Source organism: Babylonia areolata, chromosome 2 (assembly GCF_041734735.1).
Source record: "Babylonia areolata isolate BAREFJ2019XMU chromosome 2, ASM4173473v1, whole genome shotgun sequence".
Classification (NCBI taxonomy): Eukaryota; Metazoa; Mollusca; class Gastropoda; order Neogastropoda; family Buccinidae; genus Babylonia; species Babylonia areolata.
Window position 1 is genome coordinate 10,645,999 of NC_134877.1, and position 17,500 is coordinate 10,663,498.

General features: G+C 39.7%; 1 protein-coding gene across 3 annotated transcripts in view; it reads left to right on the top strand.

Moving 5' to 3' along the window:
• The first annotated feature begins 7,792 nt into the window (after nt 1–7,792).
• LOC143297522 (uncharacterized) overlaps nt 7,793–17,500 on the top strand; it is a 27,492-nt gene continuing 17,784 nt past the window's right edge. The window contains exon 1 of one of the 3 annotated variants that reach the window (XM_076609945.1): nt 7,793–8,026. The gene's annotated coding sequence lies outside the window, so the exon portion shown is untranslated. Of the gene's footprint in view, nt 8,027–17,470 lie in introns of those variants that run through there. The other 2 variants (XM_076609926.1, XM_076609935.1) reach the window with 2 other exon arrangements.

Below are 17,500 nucleotides of genomic sequence, written 5' to 3' on the forward strand. Positions count from 1 at the left end.
CACACACACACACACACACACACACACACACACACACACATACGCGCGCGCGTACCTTTCCACGCATCAACCCTCGGAACACGCATCAACCCTCGGAACATATAAAGAAATAGGAGAATTACCTTTGGATGAATACCGAAACCTGGCATGTGCTAAATACGCATTGAGAAGCCCAACAATTGAAAATTTTACATCGGAGGAAGTAAGAATTACATCTGAAAACAACTTCCCCAAAAGAGCTAAAACGATATCTTATCTCACACCAATTGGCACGTTTGTGTCGAATCTATTCCAAAAGTCCGAAATTAATCCAGATAATGTAGACACGCAGAAAACAGTAAGTCCATGCCCCATTTGGGAGATGAGTAAAGCACAGTTTGATATCAATCATAATGACATTGCAAAAAAAGAAAATCCAAATATCATGGCAACAGAAGTCCGATTACACCTTCAGAATATATACCGTGACCACTTACATATTTACACAGACGGCTCACTCCTAGACAATGGCCAAGCAGGTTCAGCTTTCGTTATACCAAAAATGAAAACAGAGCGATCATACCATATTGGTAAAGATCGATCAATATTCACAGCTGAACTTATCGCTGTTCTTGTGGCTTTAAATTATATTCTTGATCTTCCAGTTTGCCTTCTTCTAGTCTTATTTTGTGTTGATTCAAAATCTGTATTATATGCTTTAAACTCATCAAATTGTAAGAACAAGTCCAAAATAATAATAGAAATAAGTCACATTGTACATCTTTTGAATTTGAGAGGAACACATATAACTTTTTGTTGGGTTCCTTCTCAACAGGGAACCACATACCTTTATGTGCCTTTGTCTGTACAAGAGAGGTACCGCTTACTAGAAAAAGCATCATGGAGCAAAGATTTATAACAAAGTTCAGCAGAGATGTTAAATGCATATGTGGAGAATCTATTTCAAGCAAACACATACTCTTTGAATGTCAGAGTCTGAAATCGTTTTTACCAAACTTCTCGGAAAATTCTTTTGAATGTATTTTTTGACAATTTCAAGATGTTATCTGCTATTGCAGGAGGTTTGCTGCATAGTCCAATTGGACATTTGTTATAGTTGTTACAGTTGTTTGATGTTAGCGCTTCCTTCTATATTGTGCCTGTCTCCCCTTTTAATGTCTTATTTTTTCCAGTGCTCTGTATCTTTCCCCACCACACACACTCACATAAGCGCACACACACATACACACACATCATTCATCACCCTCTGTCCAATAACGTTCCCACCACCACGCTCCGCCCTCCACCACCCCCCCCCCCACCCCCACAACCCTTTTTTTTCTTTTTTTTTTTCTCTTTTCGTCTAATATCACTTAAAGTGGAAGACGTTAAACTGAAGACTACTACTACTACTACTACTACTACTACTACTGCACACACACACACACACACACACACACACACACACACACACACTGTGACACACTGACACACACCGACGGCACTACACTGACACACATAAACACACACACACACGTACACCGCTGGCGCGCGCGCGCGCGCGCACACACACACACACACACACACGTGCAATTGCGGCGCGCGCGCGCACTCACACACATACTGCCACCCACTGACGTACACTGCCACCCATACTGGCACTGACACCCACACTGACGGACACCCCTCAACCCCTCCCCCCTCCCTCACACACGCACAGTCACCGCACACACACACACACACACACACCGTGCACACCGCACACACACACACACACACACACACACACACACACACACACACTGACGCGCAGTGGCACACACATTTTCTATATTCCTGCCTTTAAAGTTGAAAAATCTTACTTTATTGGAAAACATCTTTCCATATTCACAGCTGAGCTAATTGCTGTTATACAAACTCTGAACTACTTACTGAGCCATCAAATAGTTTCAGTCTCGAAAATAGCATTCTTTGTTGGTTCCAAATCAGCTTTAGAATAATTTAGCCTTGAAACTAGACCCGACTTAGTTATTGAGGCAAATCATTAAAATTCATACATTGTTTAAGGATTAAAGGGACTGAGGTCAGTTTTTGTTGGGTGCCTTCTCTTGTGGGCATTCATCTTCATGGAAATGAAGCTGCTGATAAAGCAGCTAAAAGAGGAGCACAAGATTCAGAAAAATCGACAAAAATACATGTCCGTCTTTCCGTAAAAGAGGCATACACTTTGTTAGAAAAATCAGCATGTGGTCGATTTCATAACCGATGGAAGGAAAAGTTTTTAAACATAAAGGAACATTATTCCCCAAGAATAATATTAAAGAAAAGATACCGAACCCATCAGCTTGCTATACAAGATTAATAACCTCTACTTTCTTCCGTGTAAAACTTGATGTGCTGAAGACAGATTTTTTTTTGATTTTTTTTTTTTACATGCATCTGTGGTAAGCAGTTCAGCTTGCATATCATTGTTTGTTTCACTGTCAGCAGTTACGTACCTTCTTGCCCAAGTATTTCAAAGAGAATAATTCATTCTGATGATGGTTTTTTGAAAGTTATTTCTGACGAGGTTCTTATGGTCGAACTTTCACATGCTGTAAAAAAGGTGTTTGAGAGAGTGTGTGGTTATAGTTCTATTCCAATAGAGAGAGAAGAGGAGACAGACAGGGGGATATAGGATCAACTAATGATGCATTCACTCACTCTCTCCTCACATCAATAGCAGGGCCACATGGAGTGGTTTTTATAGAGTGTTTACCTTACAATACAGCACACAGTAAAAAGTTCACCCTACACCTAAAGCAGCACCTATAAGCAGCACATAGTAAAAGTTCACCCTACACCTAAAGCAGCACACCTGGAACACAAAACACACAACCAAAACCCAGGTCAGATAAAATCTCAAAATATCCTGACATCACTGACATGAAAGGCCTATACCCTCTCAGCACCTTTCATCACATGTCCACCAGTATGCACTCCTCTCACACAAAGATCTATGTGAGGTACAAGCTTCATCAAGCTTACCTGCCACCAGCAGTGACATACCAATTACCATACTGTGTACAAAACATATCACTGACCAATACAACCCTGTGTTCCAACTCATGTTAACAACCCATCATTCAATTAAACTGTGTGTTACCATTTCCAAACAAAATCTTTTAGCCTTCACAAAGTGTCCAACTGACACAAGTACATGTAAGGAAATTATTACTTCCAACATATCTCTGGTAAACAGCAATGTGCAACAACATAGCACTGACCCTCAATGCTCTCATAGTTTGCCAACTCACAAATCACATTACAATGTTCCTTCCCACTTTGTCTGAACAAAGTAAACCACTGACACAAAGCACAACTCCTACACATGTTACCACAACTACCAACAAATCAAACATGTGTTCCACAACACTTGCTGTTACCCCCATGTGCACACACACATGAAAAACCCTCAACACACACTGACAATGTGTTATCCTATAGATCTGTTCAGTTCACACTGAACCAACACCACCTACTATATACAAAACAAGTAAGTAATACATCAAAAATATAGAACAAGATATCTTTAACCAAATAGAAGGGGGGGGGGGGACTCAAAAGATTTAGGCCAGTACTTCTCTCAGTGGGTAGCTTTCACATGTTAACCCCTTTTCTTTCCACAAGCCACAGGATCAACTTAAACTGGCTGTCCACTGACATAAAACATAGTTTCCCACACACACTAAGTTATCAACATGACATAAAACCATTACAAGTCATGTACTCACAGCCCAACAAGGATTTCCTTGCTCCTCACATCACTGATCAGTCAGTCAGCCTGTGTCAGTCAGTTCTCTGGGAGACAGCTAAGAAGTGAGTGTGCTGACTGGTTTTATCCCTTCCCCACACCATACTATGCAAGCTACAACACTCACTCCCCCAACTAGCTGAACTGAAATAACCAATCTTTGCTTGTCCTAGTGACGCTATGTGAATGAATGACAGATTCACTGCTTAATCCCAATTCGTCCAATTCAACAGATTGATCTGATTCGCTACAATTCAACCCACTTGTTTCAACATTCTGTGATGACTGGTTCACCCGTTTACGTCACAAAGAGATTGGGGAGACAGGACAATACAACTCTGGGCCTGTTAGCCGGCTTGATCAAAGTTCGCATTAGCATAAATTCTCCCTAGCTTACGTTCCGAAGTCCCGCCATCTACCTCAGCCATGTTTGTGAACGGGGAGAAGGGGAACGACTTGAAAGACAGGCCGCCACACGGGATGTTCCGACATGCCGTGCTCGTCCGTTTCGAACACGGGGAATGTGGCAGACGTCACATAACCGCACGTGTTTCTACAGCTTGGGCAGGTGACGCTGTGTCGCGGACCAAAGGCACCGACTAGGGAGTAGGGGTGAGGAGGGGGGTGGAAGGAGGGAGGGTGGCACGGTGTCGGCGCGACCTCAAAGACTGGACTTTGGATGGAGCAGGAAGGGAGATAAGAAGGAGGGTGTGTGTGTGTGTGGGGGGGGGGGGGGGGAAGGGATGGGGAGGGAAGGGGGACAGTGTGTGTGTGTGTGTGTGTGGGGGGGGGGTGACACTGCTGGCACACTATAACATAGCCCTATTTCTACATTCCTTTAATTTACTTCAGAATTGTGTTAATGGTTTCTGATTATTATCATTATTATTATTGAATTGTTACTGTTAAATGTAACGGCATGTTAGTTATGCATTTCGGTAGTTTTCTAGTTTTTTACCTTTTCTGCTTTCCTCTTCCCTGCCCCCCCCCCCTCCCCCGCCCCCCCGTTGCCCCCTCTGGCGCCACTGAGACCCCCCTGTCCCCCCCCTCCCCCCCCCCCTTTTTTTTTCAATCGTCTGATATCACTGATAGTGAAAAGACGCTAAACTAAAGAACGAACACACATTTTCAACAATTTTTGGAAAAGCACAAAGACTCTCAGTCCTTTTATTGTTGAATTTTAAACACTTTACGCAATAGAAACATACTTGATCAGCGGCAAAAATATCACTTGAAACACAGACGGAAGAGCATTATGTCAGTCGATTGTGAATAACTTGAGCACGCATGAACTTGAAATTGAGAGAGGATGTCATTGCAACATAGGAAAGACGTGTACCAGTTTTGTAAAGCATGTGGCGTCACGGTCATCGAAGATGAGCTGCATTTATCCTAGTAAGTACTCTGACTTAATTGAGATCACGCCTCCTCAAGTTGTATGTGTGTGTGTGTGTGTGTGTGTGTAGTAGTAGTAGTAGTAGTAGTAGTAGTAGTAGTAGTCTTCAGTTTAACGTCTTCCACTTTAAGTGATATTAGACGGGGAAAAAAAAAAGAAAAAAAGGGGGGGGGGGGGGGGCGGGAGGGTGGAGGGCGGGGCGTGGTGGAGGGAACGGTATTGGGCAGAGGGTGAAAAATGGTGTGTGTGCGCGCGTGTGTGCGCATGTGTGTGTGTGTGTGTGTGTGTGGTGGGGAAAGATACAGAGCATTGGAAAAAATAAAGCATTAAAACGGGAGACATAGGTACAATATAGAAGGAAACGCTAACATCAAACAACTGTAACAACTATAACAAATGTCCAATTGGACCATGCAGCAAACCTTCTGCAATAGCAGATAGCATCTTGAAATTGTCAAAAATACATTCAAAAGAATTTTCCGAGAAGTTTGGTAAAAACGATTCCAGACTCTGACATTCAAAGAGTATGTGTTTTCTAGAAATAGATTCTCCACATATGCATTCAACATCTCTGCTGAACTTTGTTATAAAAGCGTTCAGCTTTATCCTGTTTTATAATGCCCGAATTTGCCTTAATCTGAATAAATTGCTGAATGTATTTGATTGATTGATGGATTCCGGTTGTTGAATATTATTTATACTTTTATTTAAAACTTTGCCATTTTGCTGGTATACTTCCCTGACTTTGCTCCATGATGCTTTTTCTAGTAAGCGGTACCTCTCTTGTACAGACAAAGGTACATAAAGGTATGTGGTTCCCTGTTGCTGTTTTGCACCTTTTCTTGCAGCCCTGTCAGCCTATTCATTATATAGGAGACCAAGGTGAGAAGGAACCCAACAAAAAGTTATACGTGTTCCTCTCAAATTCATAAAATGTACAATGTGATTTATTTCTATTATTATCTTGGACTTGTTCTTACAATTTGATGAGCTTAAAGCCGCGGTATAATACAGATTTTGAATCAACACAAATTAAGACTTGTGGAAGGCAAACTGGAAGATCAAGAATATAATTTAAAGCTACAAGAACAGCGATAAGTTCAGCTGTGAATATTGACCGATCTTTACCAATATGGTATGATCGTTCAGTTTTCAGTTTTGGTATAACGAAAGCTGAACCTGCTTGGCCATTGTCTAGGAGTGAGCCGTCTGTGTAAATATGTAAGTGGTCACGGTATCGATTCTGAAGGTGTAATCGGACGTCTGTTGCCATGATATTTGGATTTTCTTTTTTTGCAATGTCAGTATGATTGATATCAAACTGTGCTTTACTCATCTCCCAAATGGGGCATGGACTTACTGTTTTCTGCGTGTCTACATTATCTGGATTAATTTCGGACTTTTGGAAAAGGTTTGACACAAACGTGCCAATTGGTGTGAGATAAGATATCGTTTTAGCTCTTTTGGGGAAGTTGTTTTCAGATGTAATTCTTACTTCCTCCGATGTAAAATTTTCAGTTGCTGAGCTTCTCAATACGTATTTAGCACATGCCAGGTTTCGGTATTCATCCAAAGGTAATTCTCCTATTTCTTTATATGTTCCGAGGGTTGATGCGTGGAAAGGTACGCCAAGGGCAAGTCTATATACTTTACAGTCAATGCTTTGAAGTTTCTTTAGCAAATACTTTGGAGCATTGAAAAAGACTTCTTGTCCATACGATAGTTTGGATCGAATAAGTGATGATGATAAATGTTTCAATATCGTTGTATCTTGTCCCCAGTACTGTTTACTTATAACTTTGAGCAAGTTTAAACATTTTCTTGCTTTTGTTATTATATATTCGATATGGGCATTCCAAGCTAGTTTTGAAGTAAGCATTAAGCCTAAAAATTTTATCATATCTCTGTACTGAATGGGCTCATTTTCAACTTTAAATGTTGGTAACTCTTCTGGATTATTACCATTGTTAAAAAGCATACTGTGAGTTTTTTCTGCTGATAATGTAAGACCATTGTCGACAATATACTTATTCAGTTTATCTATTTCTCTTTGGTATGTTTTCTTAACATAGCCATTTGGTGTTTTTTGTTTGATTTTTTTGTGTGTGTGTGTGTGTTTGGTTTTTGTTTTGTTTTGTTTTTATTGTTGTTTTCTTTTCTTTCTTTTTTTTTATACGATAACTACGAGATCGTAAAATCAAGTTCTGAGTTCACTCACTTTCTCACTCGATCACGAGAGAGAGAGAGAGAGAGAGCAGCGTCTCTTCTAGACGGAGTGGGTGTGGGTGGGAGGGGGTTAAACTGCTCTCTCTCTCTCTCTCTCTCTCTCTCTCTCTGTGATTAAATGGATCTGGGACCTGTATTTGGATGTTATTAAGAAAAATAAATCACATTGAAATTTCAGCAGTTAAGTATCTTAAAGATCTTACTTCACCCCAAAAAGTACTTTTAGAATAATGCGTTCCACTGTATCAGAACAGCAGTTCATTTTTCACAAGAGCGAGGCTTTTCTTTTGGAGGACGTCGTCTGCTCGAAGGTGAAGGTCGCTTTGACGATTTTTACCTCTTCGTGCAAGAAGAGACTTTGAATGTCCAAGTACATGTTTTAATATTATCATTTGTAGATTATATGGGAAAGGAAAGAAGGTTTGATGATCGACCTCAGAGAATTACACGACGAGCTAACAAAAGTGATGCACATTGAATTAAATGTAAAAAAGGAAAGTAAAAGGCAACAACATGTAATCGAATCGACAAGAACGCAAGCGACACATACGCACGCTATTTTTAGCTCCTGCGTGCAGTCGTACTGAATTTCCGATCGAAGACGCCTGTTGACTTCTTTCCAACCTGTCCACGTAAGAGAATTTTTAAAGTTTTTCTTTGTTTTCTAGTAGCACTTTGTTAGACCTAGCTTTGTTTTATGATATCCAATGTTTTAAAGAGTACTGGAATGTTGAGACTGGCTCGAATGCTGTGAGTTCTTTTTAGCACATATGTACTGACTGTTATTCAGTGCAGTTGTCGCCCTGTGTCGACAACGTTCGTGTTTCCTCAACAGTCCACGTGTTTGTCGCCCAAAGAATTGCCAGTTAAAAAAACCCAACAACAACAAATATATACATATATATATACTGTTCACAGCATCCTACGTTGCCCATATAGTAAGTGGGTGTGTAAATGTGCTTATCAAATGCAGAAAGTCAGGTGCTGTAATTAAATGTGCTGGTAATTCAGTATTGCTTGCACCAAAACGTTTGACAAGATGGCGACTTGTTCTTCAGAACATTTGGTTTGGTTTAGTTTGGTAACACACTGATTGCAAAGTAGGTCATGGCTAAAACGTGCATGTATACCCCCAAAGTGACATGGTCTTTGGGTTTTAAAAGTTTATAACGAGGTATCACATGCACTGTTCCCCACATTGTTCAATTATTCATTTTAGATTAAACCTTAAAAAAGTGATATATTTTATCGGTTGGAAACTTGCGGGAGTCAGTGAAGTGTGACATGATCACTGATTGATGCTTATTAGCATATTCCCTGTTCTACCACCATAAACTGATAGAGATGATGAACTGATCAAGACATGCAGCTATTTTTGCTGTGCCACTTCACAGAGCTGGTTTCCCCATCTTCTCTTCCACTTCATAGATGTTGTTTTTTTTCCTTTTCCAGACATGCCCAGAGTTATTTTGAGGATGATCATTTCCATATTTTATGGTGTGAAGATGGTATGCCCCTACCCCCCTCAAAAACAAATATATAGATAAATATAAAAAAATATATATAGAAAATTCAAAAAAGAAAGAAATTAAGCAAATATTATTTGAAGAGGGTAGTGGAATAAGTATTGCTACTTTTCTTTACATCCAGCCGTCTGGGGGAAAAAGTCATCCACAGGTCATATCCATATAGTATTATACAAGAAGAGAAATGTAAGAGAGAGATCAAGTGGGAGGGAGGGAGGGAGAGAAAGAGAGAGATATGGGAGGAGGGCATAACTGTTTAATTAGTAATGAATCAACATCAGTACATCTTTGGATAATATATTGGTGTCAAATTTGAAAGATTCATAAGAAATTATTGAAGTTCACTTCAGTTGTTGTTTATTTTAAAGCTCAGTTCACTTTATAAATTTTCTGGAATATGATTCCATAAGCAACCGCCAGAATATGTCAGACTTGATTTACATTTAGTAATGCTTGTGAAGGGGAGATGGATTTTATGTGAGTGTTGATAATCATTGAAAGTGAAGATATAAAAGAAGTATGAGCATTACCATGGACTATTTTATGTGTGAAGAGGCCTTTAATGGCTTTTTTATACTAAAGTCTAGCCTTTAGAAGGAGGATATCTAGCTGCTTGCTTATTGTCAAAATCTGTCAGACAGGTGATTTGTGAATAGTTAATTTAACAGTCCTTTTATGGATGCTTAGTAGTGGTTTAGGCAGATTATTGCTGGCAGAATCCCAAAGTGTTGAAGCATAGTCCACAACATACCAAATAAATGACTCCTAGGTCATTCCCAGTGCAGACAGAAGATAGTCAGATCTACAGAAGAAACCCAAACCATCGAAGTTAAAAAAAAAAAAAATCATTATTTTTCTTAAAATTTAAATGATATAGTTTTGAAGCAAGATTTTTGGACATAATTTTTAGGTGTTTGGACCAAGATAGATTGTTATTGGTCATTATTCCTATGATTTTATGATTGACTTCTTATAATTTTTCGTCAATAATATAGAGAGCTGCTAAATTCTTGAAAAGGTTTTGTCATTTTTGCATTGTGGTTGTCATAAATTTAGTTTTAAGGAGATGGAGAGCCTTGTGATCCAAACTTGGCCATTTAACAAGAATACATGTTGATATTATCATGGAAAGATGAACCCTCTGACTAACGAGTTTGAGTATCAGCATTACTTTCATCTAGTATCATTAGAGAGAGAGAGAGAGAGAGCGTGTGTGTGTGTGTCTTTAAGAAAAACGTGCTGCTGGTACCAGTCACTGCTTAAGGATCAGAAGCAGACAGTACAGTGCCGTGCACAACATATCTTGAGAAGTGCTCAGGGGGGACATTGCACAGATATGTCAATTGGTCAGCCTGTTCATGACCATGCCAAGGTCAACTATTTCCTCAGGGTCAGAGCATTCTTGTCCCTGAAGAAGAATGTGTTTTATATATATTTTTTTGTTGTTGTTTATTTATCTACTTGTTGGAACTGGATTGAATCATCTTAAAGGTTTGAGTGTGTTTCATTATGTGATGGTCTCCTTGGGGTTTCTGTTGTTGAGGGCATTTTACTGTGGCTGTTTCCAGTAGGTTAAGGTTAAAGATCTCATAGCTTTTTACAGCCATTTGCTTTAGGGAAGTGAATTGATAACCACTGTGTCAAGGGCTTGGCATAGGAAGGCAGTGAATTGATAACCACTGTGTCAAGGGCTTGGCATAGGAAGGCAGTGAATTGATAACCACTGTGTCAAGGGCTTGGCATAGGAAGGCAGTGAATTGATAACCACTGTGTCAAGGGCTGGGCATAGGAAGGAAGTGAATTGATAACCACTGTGTCAAGGGCTGGGCATAGGAAGGCAGTGAATTGATAACCACTGTGTCAAGGGCTGGGCATAGGAAGGAAGTGAATTGATAACCACTGTGTCAAGGGCTGGGCATAGGAAGGCAGTGAATTGATAACCACTGTGTCAAGGGCTTGGCATAGGAAGGCAGTGAATTGATAACCACTGTGTCCAGGGCTGGGCATAGGAAGGCAGTGAATTGATAACCACTGTGTCAAGGGCTTGGCATAGGAAGGCAGTGAATTGATAACCACTGTGTCAAGGGCTGGGCATAGGAAGGCGGGGTCCAGTCTTCTTTTCTGACATTTTAACCTTCCCCAGTCAAGAATCCATTCACACTTGCGTGGAGTGAGGAAAATTGGAGAAAAGTACCTTTTCCAAGGACACAACACTAGACCAACACGTGATATCAAACCATCAAACCATGACCACTGGATCAGAAGTCCAACACTTTTCTGATCCTGCGATGGCGTTTCTTACAGCAACATACCACCTCCTATAGCTAGTAGACATGCTCCATTATTTGGCTTCTTCGGATCTTCTCTGCCTTTGGATTAATTTGGAATCTTGTTTACCTTTGACTATACTTAGAAGGGAAGGTTTCTGGTTTGGTTTCTCTGTACCTCTTAGTTTTATTTACCCATATATAAGTTGAAGGAATGTGCTTAGTGTAGTATGTTCTGTGTATGAGTGTGGATCAGAAATCTAGAGATCAGAGTTAGTTTCACAGAAGCATTCATAGACACAACAGTACATTCCATTCAGGGAATGATACTAAGATGTACTATGGATTTGGGAACAGGGTTTGTTGTCAAATAACTAACATCCGGATAAATGCTAAACCCCCCTTTCACTCTTCTTCCAGACTGGGTTGTCTGTGGGTAGTTGGTTGACAGCTGTCTTGGTGGGTGTTGTACAGCATTCATATTGGTACAGGGGACCAGGTAACTGATGGTGGTCATGTGTGTCGGTTTGGTTGCACAGCACGTCTGCTGTGTCGACGGTTTTGGTTTCTTCTGTAGATCTGACTATCTTCTGTCTGCACTGGGAATGACCTAGGAGTGCTGCCTGGGGCAATGACCTGGTCTGGTTTCCAATCGCTGTCTTTGGTCAGTTTCACATATTCGCTGTCACCCTTACTCAGTTTCTGACAGGTGGCACTAGGTGGCTGTAGTTTTTCTGTGAGGTTTGAAGGTGTTGACGCTTGGTTGTGACCACTTCAGGGTTGATAGTCTTGGGTTCCAGATGTTTGGAGGTAGATGGTAGAACAGATCTGAGCTGACGACCCATGAGGAGTTGGGCAGGGGATGCCAGTCCATCCACAGGAGTGGTTCGATACTCCAAGATACTCATTAAGGCATTTCCACCTTCTGCCTTTACACATTTGTAAATGTTCTTCATGGTCTGTATTGCTTTTTCAACCAGTCCATTTGATTTCGGATAGCCTGGAGTGCTAGTGGTATATTTGAAATCCCAGGTTTGTACAAACCTTGCAATTTCTTCAGAGGAAAATTGGGGTCCATTATTACTGATTACAATATCAGGGTTTTTAAGTCTGGCAAAATGGACAGAAAGTTGAAAAAAAAAAAAAAAAAATGGACAGAAAGTTTTCTTACTGCGTTTTGGGTGATGCTGGTCAGTTCATTTCAACCACTTCAAAACAACAGTTATTGTATTCAGCTGTTATCAAATACTGTCTGTTGTCTACAGTGAAAAGGTCTGTGCCTACTTTTTGCCAGGGGCGATTGGGAATCTCATGAGGTTTATTTATCAACCTTATGTTTTGCACTTTCTTTTGATCACTAATTTGTCTGTCTGAGAAATGCTGAATGGGCATGCAGCCAATGACAGTAGTGATAAATAAGTTGGTTAATAACAGACATGTGATCACAGCACAGCACAGAATGACATTTTATAAAATAAGGAAAGCAGAGGAGATGTCCCTTTTGTCAAAGCACAAAGAGCGAATACAATGATAGTATTTCTGTACCCACCAGCACGTAAAATAATGAAAAGTCTCAAATTTTATTTAAACTATGTACACGCACAGCCTTACAAATGTTGCAGAAAAACAACATTTGAATCCTCAAGGATAGAGGAAGGCAATGTATTGTACTGCACTGGACAGACACCAAGTTTTCTGCAGTCATTGAGGAGAATACAGCCCTCCACTGGTAATGGGTGAAACACACAAGCCGTGTCAGGTGCACATGAACCACAAAATAACATCTGTGTATCATACAATGGCTGGGTCAACAATTTGCTGTTTTCAACAACAGCTTGTGAGCACATGATAGCCTTCACCAGTGCAGAGCACAAAAAGTACAGTCATTTAGGCATGTGTGGGTTGTGAAGGGAAAATTCACTGCTGTGACAATGCGAGAGGATGTGTCATTGGTGTGTGTGTGTACATTGTGTGTGTGTGTGTGTGTGTTAATGAGATGCATTGTCTGTGTGTGCACATCTCGTTTTGAATGGATGACTGTGTGCAAGGTCTGTGTGTGTGTTTGTGAGAGAGAGAGAGAGAGATGTATGATCTGTGTGTGTATGTATGTGTTCATCTTGTTTTATATAGGTCACAGCATGTATGTGGTATGTAATGTCTGAGTGTTTATCTGTGTGTGTGTGTGTGTGTGTGCGTGTGATGCAGTATGTATTTATAAATATTTGATTTCACTTGTGCATTTGGCTTCATGTATAGGAATCTAATGTGCTGCTAGAAATATCATCTACCGAACTGTTTAGTCTTATAAGTGTACTGGAAACTGGCCAGATTTTTTTTTAACAGAGTAAGTTGAACATTATCAGCCAAATGCTTGACACTCCTTCATTTTGCAAATTTTGTGCAGACAGTGCTAGTGACTCTTGCACTACTAGTGATTGTGTTTGTTGGTGTCATGGCATGGAGTACTTCCTGATCTTACTGAACAGGAGAGACACTCAGAACTTTGGATGACATTTGAGAAGGTGGTGTCTTAGGAGTCAGTGATTCTACCATCCACTAATGCTCTGGTCTGACAGTTTTAATGTTTGCGAAGTGACTGTTTCTCTAAACTCATGACTGTGACCGCAAAGAAACTTGACTGACAGATTAGTTGTGGGGCTGGTGTGCGCATGTGCGCGCGCTCGTGTGTGTGTGTGTGTGTGTGCATGTGTGTGTGTGTGTGTTCATCTGGATGTGTGTGTTTTGTAGTTTACATGTTCATGTATGTGTGTGTGTTCATGTGTGCTTGTGTGCACACACATGCACATCAGTATCATGCACACGAGTTAGTGTTATATTTGTATGATCTCCATGACTATTTCTGTGCAATGTAAATCGTGAATGTGCATATTTCTTGGCAAGGCATTAAATGCTGTTTGATCTACAACAGAAAAACAAATAGTTTAAAAGTTTATACAGTTTATTCGGGGCTTACCAGAGGTTACCCAATGAATGATTCAACTATTCAGTCTTGGTGTAGATTAATTGAACTGGACGAACAGAACCTGAGAAATGAGTACAGACCGTATTTAGTTTATAATTATTCTGGGACCTTGTGGGTATGTCACTACCAGTAAAGCTGAAGGTGAAAGTTAAAATGATACGCAACTGGTCCAAGCGACAAAATACATAATCATATGATATATGTCCACAGGGTGAACACACCTTAAATGAAATGTTCATTCATCAATACATATCCTAAAGTTGGTAACAAACTAGTGTTTATATTATCTACATACACACACTCTCACAGTAAGAACACACACACCACACCACATCAGGGTACCAGGTACACTGTGTTTGACAATAGTTCCCTGATGGGAACATTTTCACAGTTATGCAGAATACCTTTTTTTCCCAAGGACAGCTAATTTATGTATTTAATTGGAAGTGTTGTAAGGCAGAATACCAGTCCCATGTGACAACTAATTAAGCCTTAACATTAAAGAATGAATTGTTTCTTGTATGTATAAATACACATTGAATCTAATCTACTCTTCAGTCAGTGGCAGATGCTTTGTAGACTGAGACATATATTAATCTGCCCATTATGACACTTACTTTTTTGTGTATTACTTTGTGACATTGTTGTGCATGTGGACCCTATACCTCCTGATAGAGTGAGTGGATTGACTTCATGTTCCGAACTGTGTTGGTAAAATATGTTCTAAATTTGATAATACACAAATAAATCAGTATTAGTCAGAGCCAGAGATAGCTGCAAAGAAGTAATGTATTAGAACATATGAAGTTAGCAATATGTGAAAATGGTGAATTATAGTACTTTTTTTTTTTTAAGTTGCATCCTAGTGTATTAAATTTTGATGTTTCTTTTCCATTATTTTGTGTTATATTCCTTTGTCTTGTTTTCTCTTTTGGGTAAGTCATTTGGATGAGATGTTAAGCGGAGAAAGACCCAGATAGAGAAGTGGAATAGCTTGCAGAAACTCAACAGCAACTTTAATACAATGATAGATGAAATACCCTAAGGTTCATAGTATGATATGAAAAACAAGAAAGCAAGTCTGATTATTTTTTAGCACAACATATCATGAGCAAGTTCTGACCTGAAAAAACAATTGTGAAAATGACTTCTTTATTGACCTGGGTTATAACTGTAAAATGATCACCCAGGGCTTTAAATGTACAACCTCAGCTTAAACCAGACCAGTTTTAATTGGCCATTTAGAGCACACCTCTCCTCACCACATGTTACATGTACTGTCATTGATGGCCTTGAACTTATTTTGTTCAGTCTACAACTGTACAAGGATACAGCTTGAAAAGTCCTCAGAAGGAAGGTTAAGGAAGAGTATGCTGGCAGTGGCTAATAAAACCACTAAATGGATAGCTGCTTTTTGTCAGCTGCCCTCATAAACATTTCTGTGGCATGGCCAGCAGTCCTACAGGCTTGAATGGATGGATTGGCTGGGCCATTTTCTTCACTTTACCTGTGTTTGTGTGTGTGTGTGTGTTCAGTTTAACATCTATTCACTATAAGTGTTATTAGATGGTGTGTGTGTGTGTGTGTTCACTTTGCCTGTTTGTGTGTGTGTGTGTATTCACTTTGCCTGTTGTGTGTGTGTATATATTTGTGTGTGTGTGTGTGTGTGTGTGTGTGTGTGAAAGCCATAATAATGGCTTCATGTTCTGTATTTGTCTCAATGTCCTTCTGAATGTCCTTCTCTGTCATAGTGTCATTGTCTCTTTTGAAACTTTTTATCGTTTTGCAAGTTCATTCTCTCAGAGCTAAGTATTACAGGTTTAACTTATGTTATAAAGTTATAAAGTATGTAGAACTTTATTGGCCAGTTCCTCTCAGATTTTAATCAAGTGGGTTATTGCCAGGTCAACCTGTACAGATTCTATTATATATTTGCAAGCGGTTCACATTCTTTATTTGCTCAGTCATCAAAAACCTGATGCAGACATGTCCCAGAATATCAGTTTGTGTCAGTGGGGAAGCACCTACCTGGTATTTTCAGGGGCATCTTGATGAAAACACACTCCCTTTGCAGTCTCACTATTATGTTTAAAAAAAAAAAAAAAATTCTCAGACTAATTCTAGATTTTGCAACACGGAAACTTCCATTTCCAGAGTAAGTAAACTGTATACTAATCTGATAACTGCCTTCATGATTTGACACTCAGTCAGTTTGTTAGTAAGTAAAGTTTTTATCTTTATTGGTTACTCCTATATGAATTATATATATTCATTTCTTTAATTTGAACAGCAACAGGACTGGTGCTAGTGTGAACAGCTTTATTTGTTTTTGTTTCTTTTAAAATGTCCACGCTCTTGTGCATTTCTGGGTGTGTTACCTTGTTCATGGGCAATTGCTTTGTGATTTATTAATGTTTAGTCAGTGTTGACGTTATTCTGATGTGAGTTGCTTTCTGTGTCTCTTCTGTGTGTGTGTGTGTGTGTGTGTGTGTGTGTGTGTGAGCGCATGGACCAGTGTATGTGCGTAAGTGTGCAAGTTGTGTGCATGCCAGTGTGTGTGTGTGTACATGCATGCATGTGTTTGTGTGTGTGTGTGGAGGGGGTAGGTGGGGGATAGCATGAGTAGTTCTTTATAAAATAGTATGTTGTAATTTTTATTCATATTATTATCACCCCTGGTTGGTAATCAACAAATTAGTTATGAGCAAGGAGATTCAGAAGTTGATTCTACTTGGACCCATCAACTGACCTTTGGAAAGACTTGTGAAAGTCGTTCACCATCTGCCACCCACTTGCCAGGGCCAGAAAGCCCTTCAAATTATTTTCATTATGCAGGAATGATCCTCTCAAAATTGCATGGCTGTTGTCATGTGTCAACTCATCTAGCCAGTTTATGAAAAGATTAATCATGGAAGATGATGGTTAGTAATGTATGCTTTCATTTTTGCAGTAAACTTTTTCTCCATCATTCAAACTTCTGCTACAACTGCCACTACTTGCTACTACTACTGCTACTAAATAGATAAAAAAAACAAATGAATAAATAAAGAGATGAATAAATGAAATGAAAGATAACATCACGCCAACTGCCAGTTTCGTTTCCTCTTTCCTCGGGGAATGCACTTCAATAAGTAGAAACGTAAAGAAGGCTTAGTGCTGTTCTCCCGACCACAACACCTGTTTCACAACTGTGGTGCAGGCACATGTACGTGTTGTGTGTACGTGGCTTTCGTCACCGACGCTTTTGTTTTTTAAAAGTCACTAACTTGGGTTCTGGGTATTCTGATTTAAATGTTACATCAATTATTTACTGTGAAGCTGTACGAAATG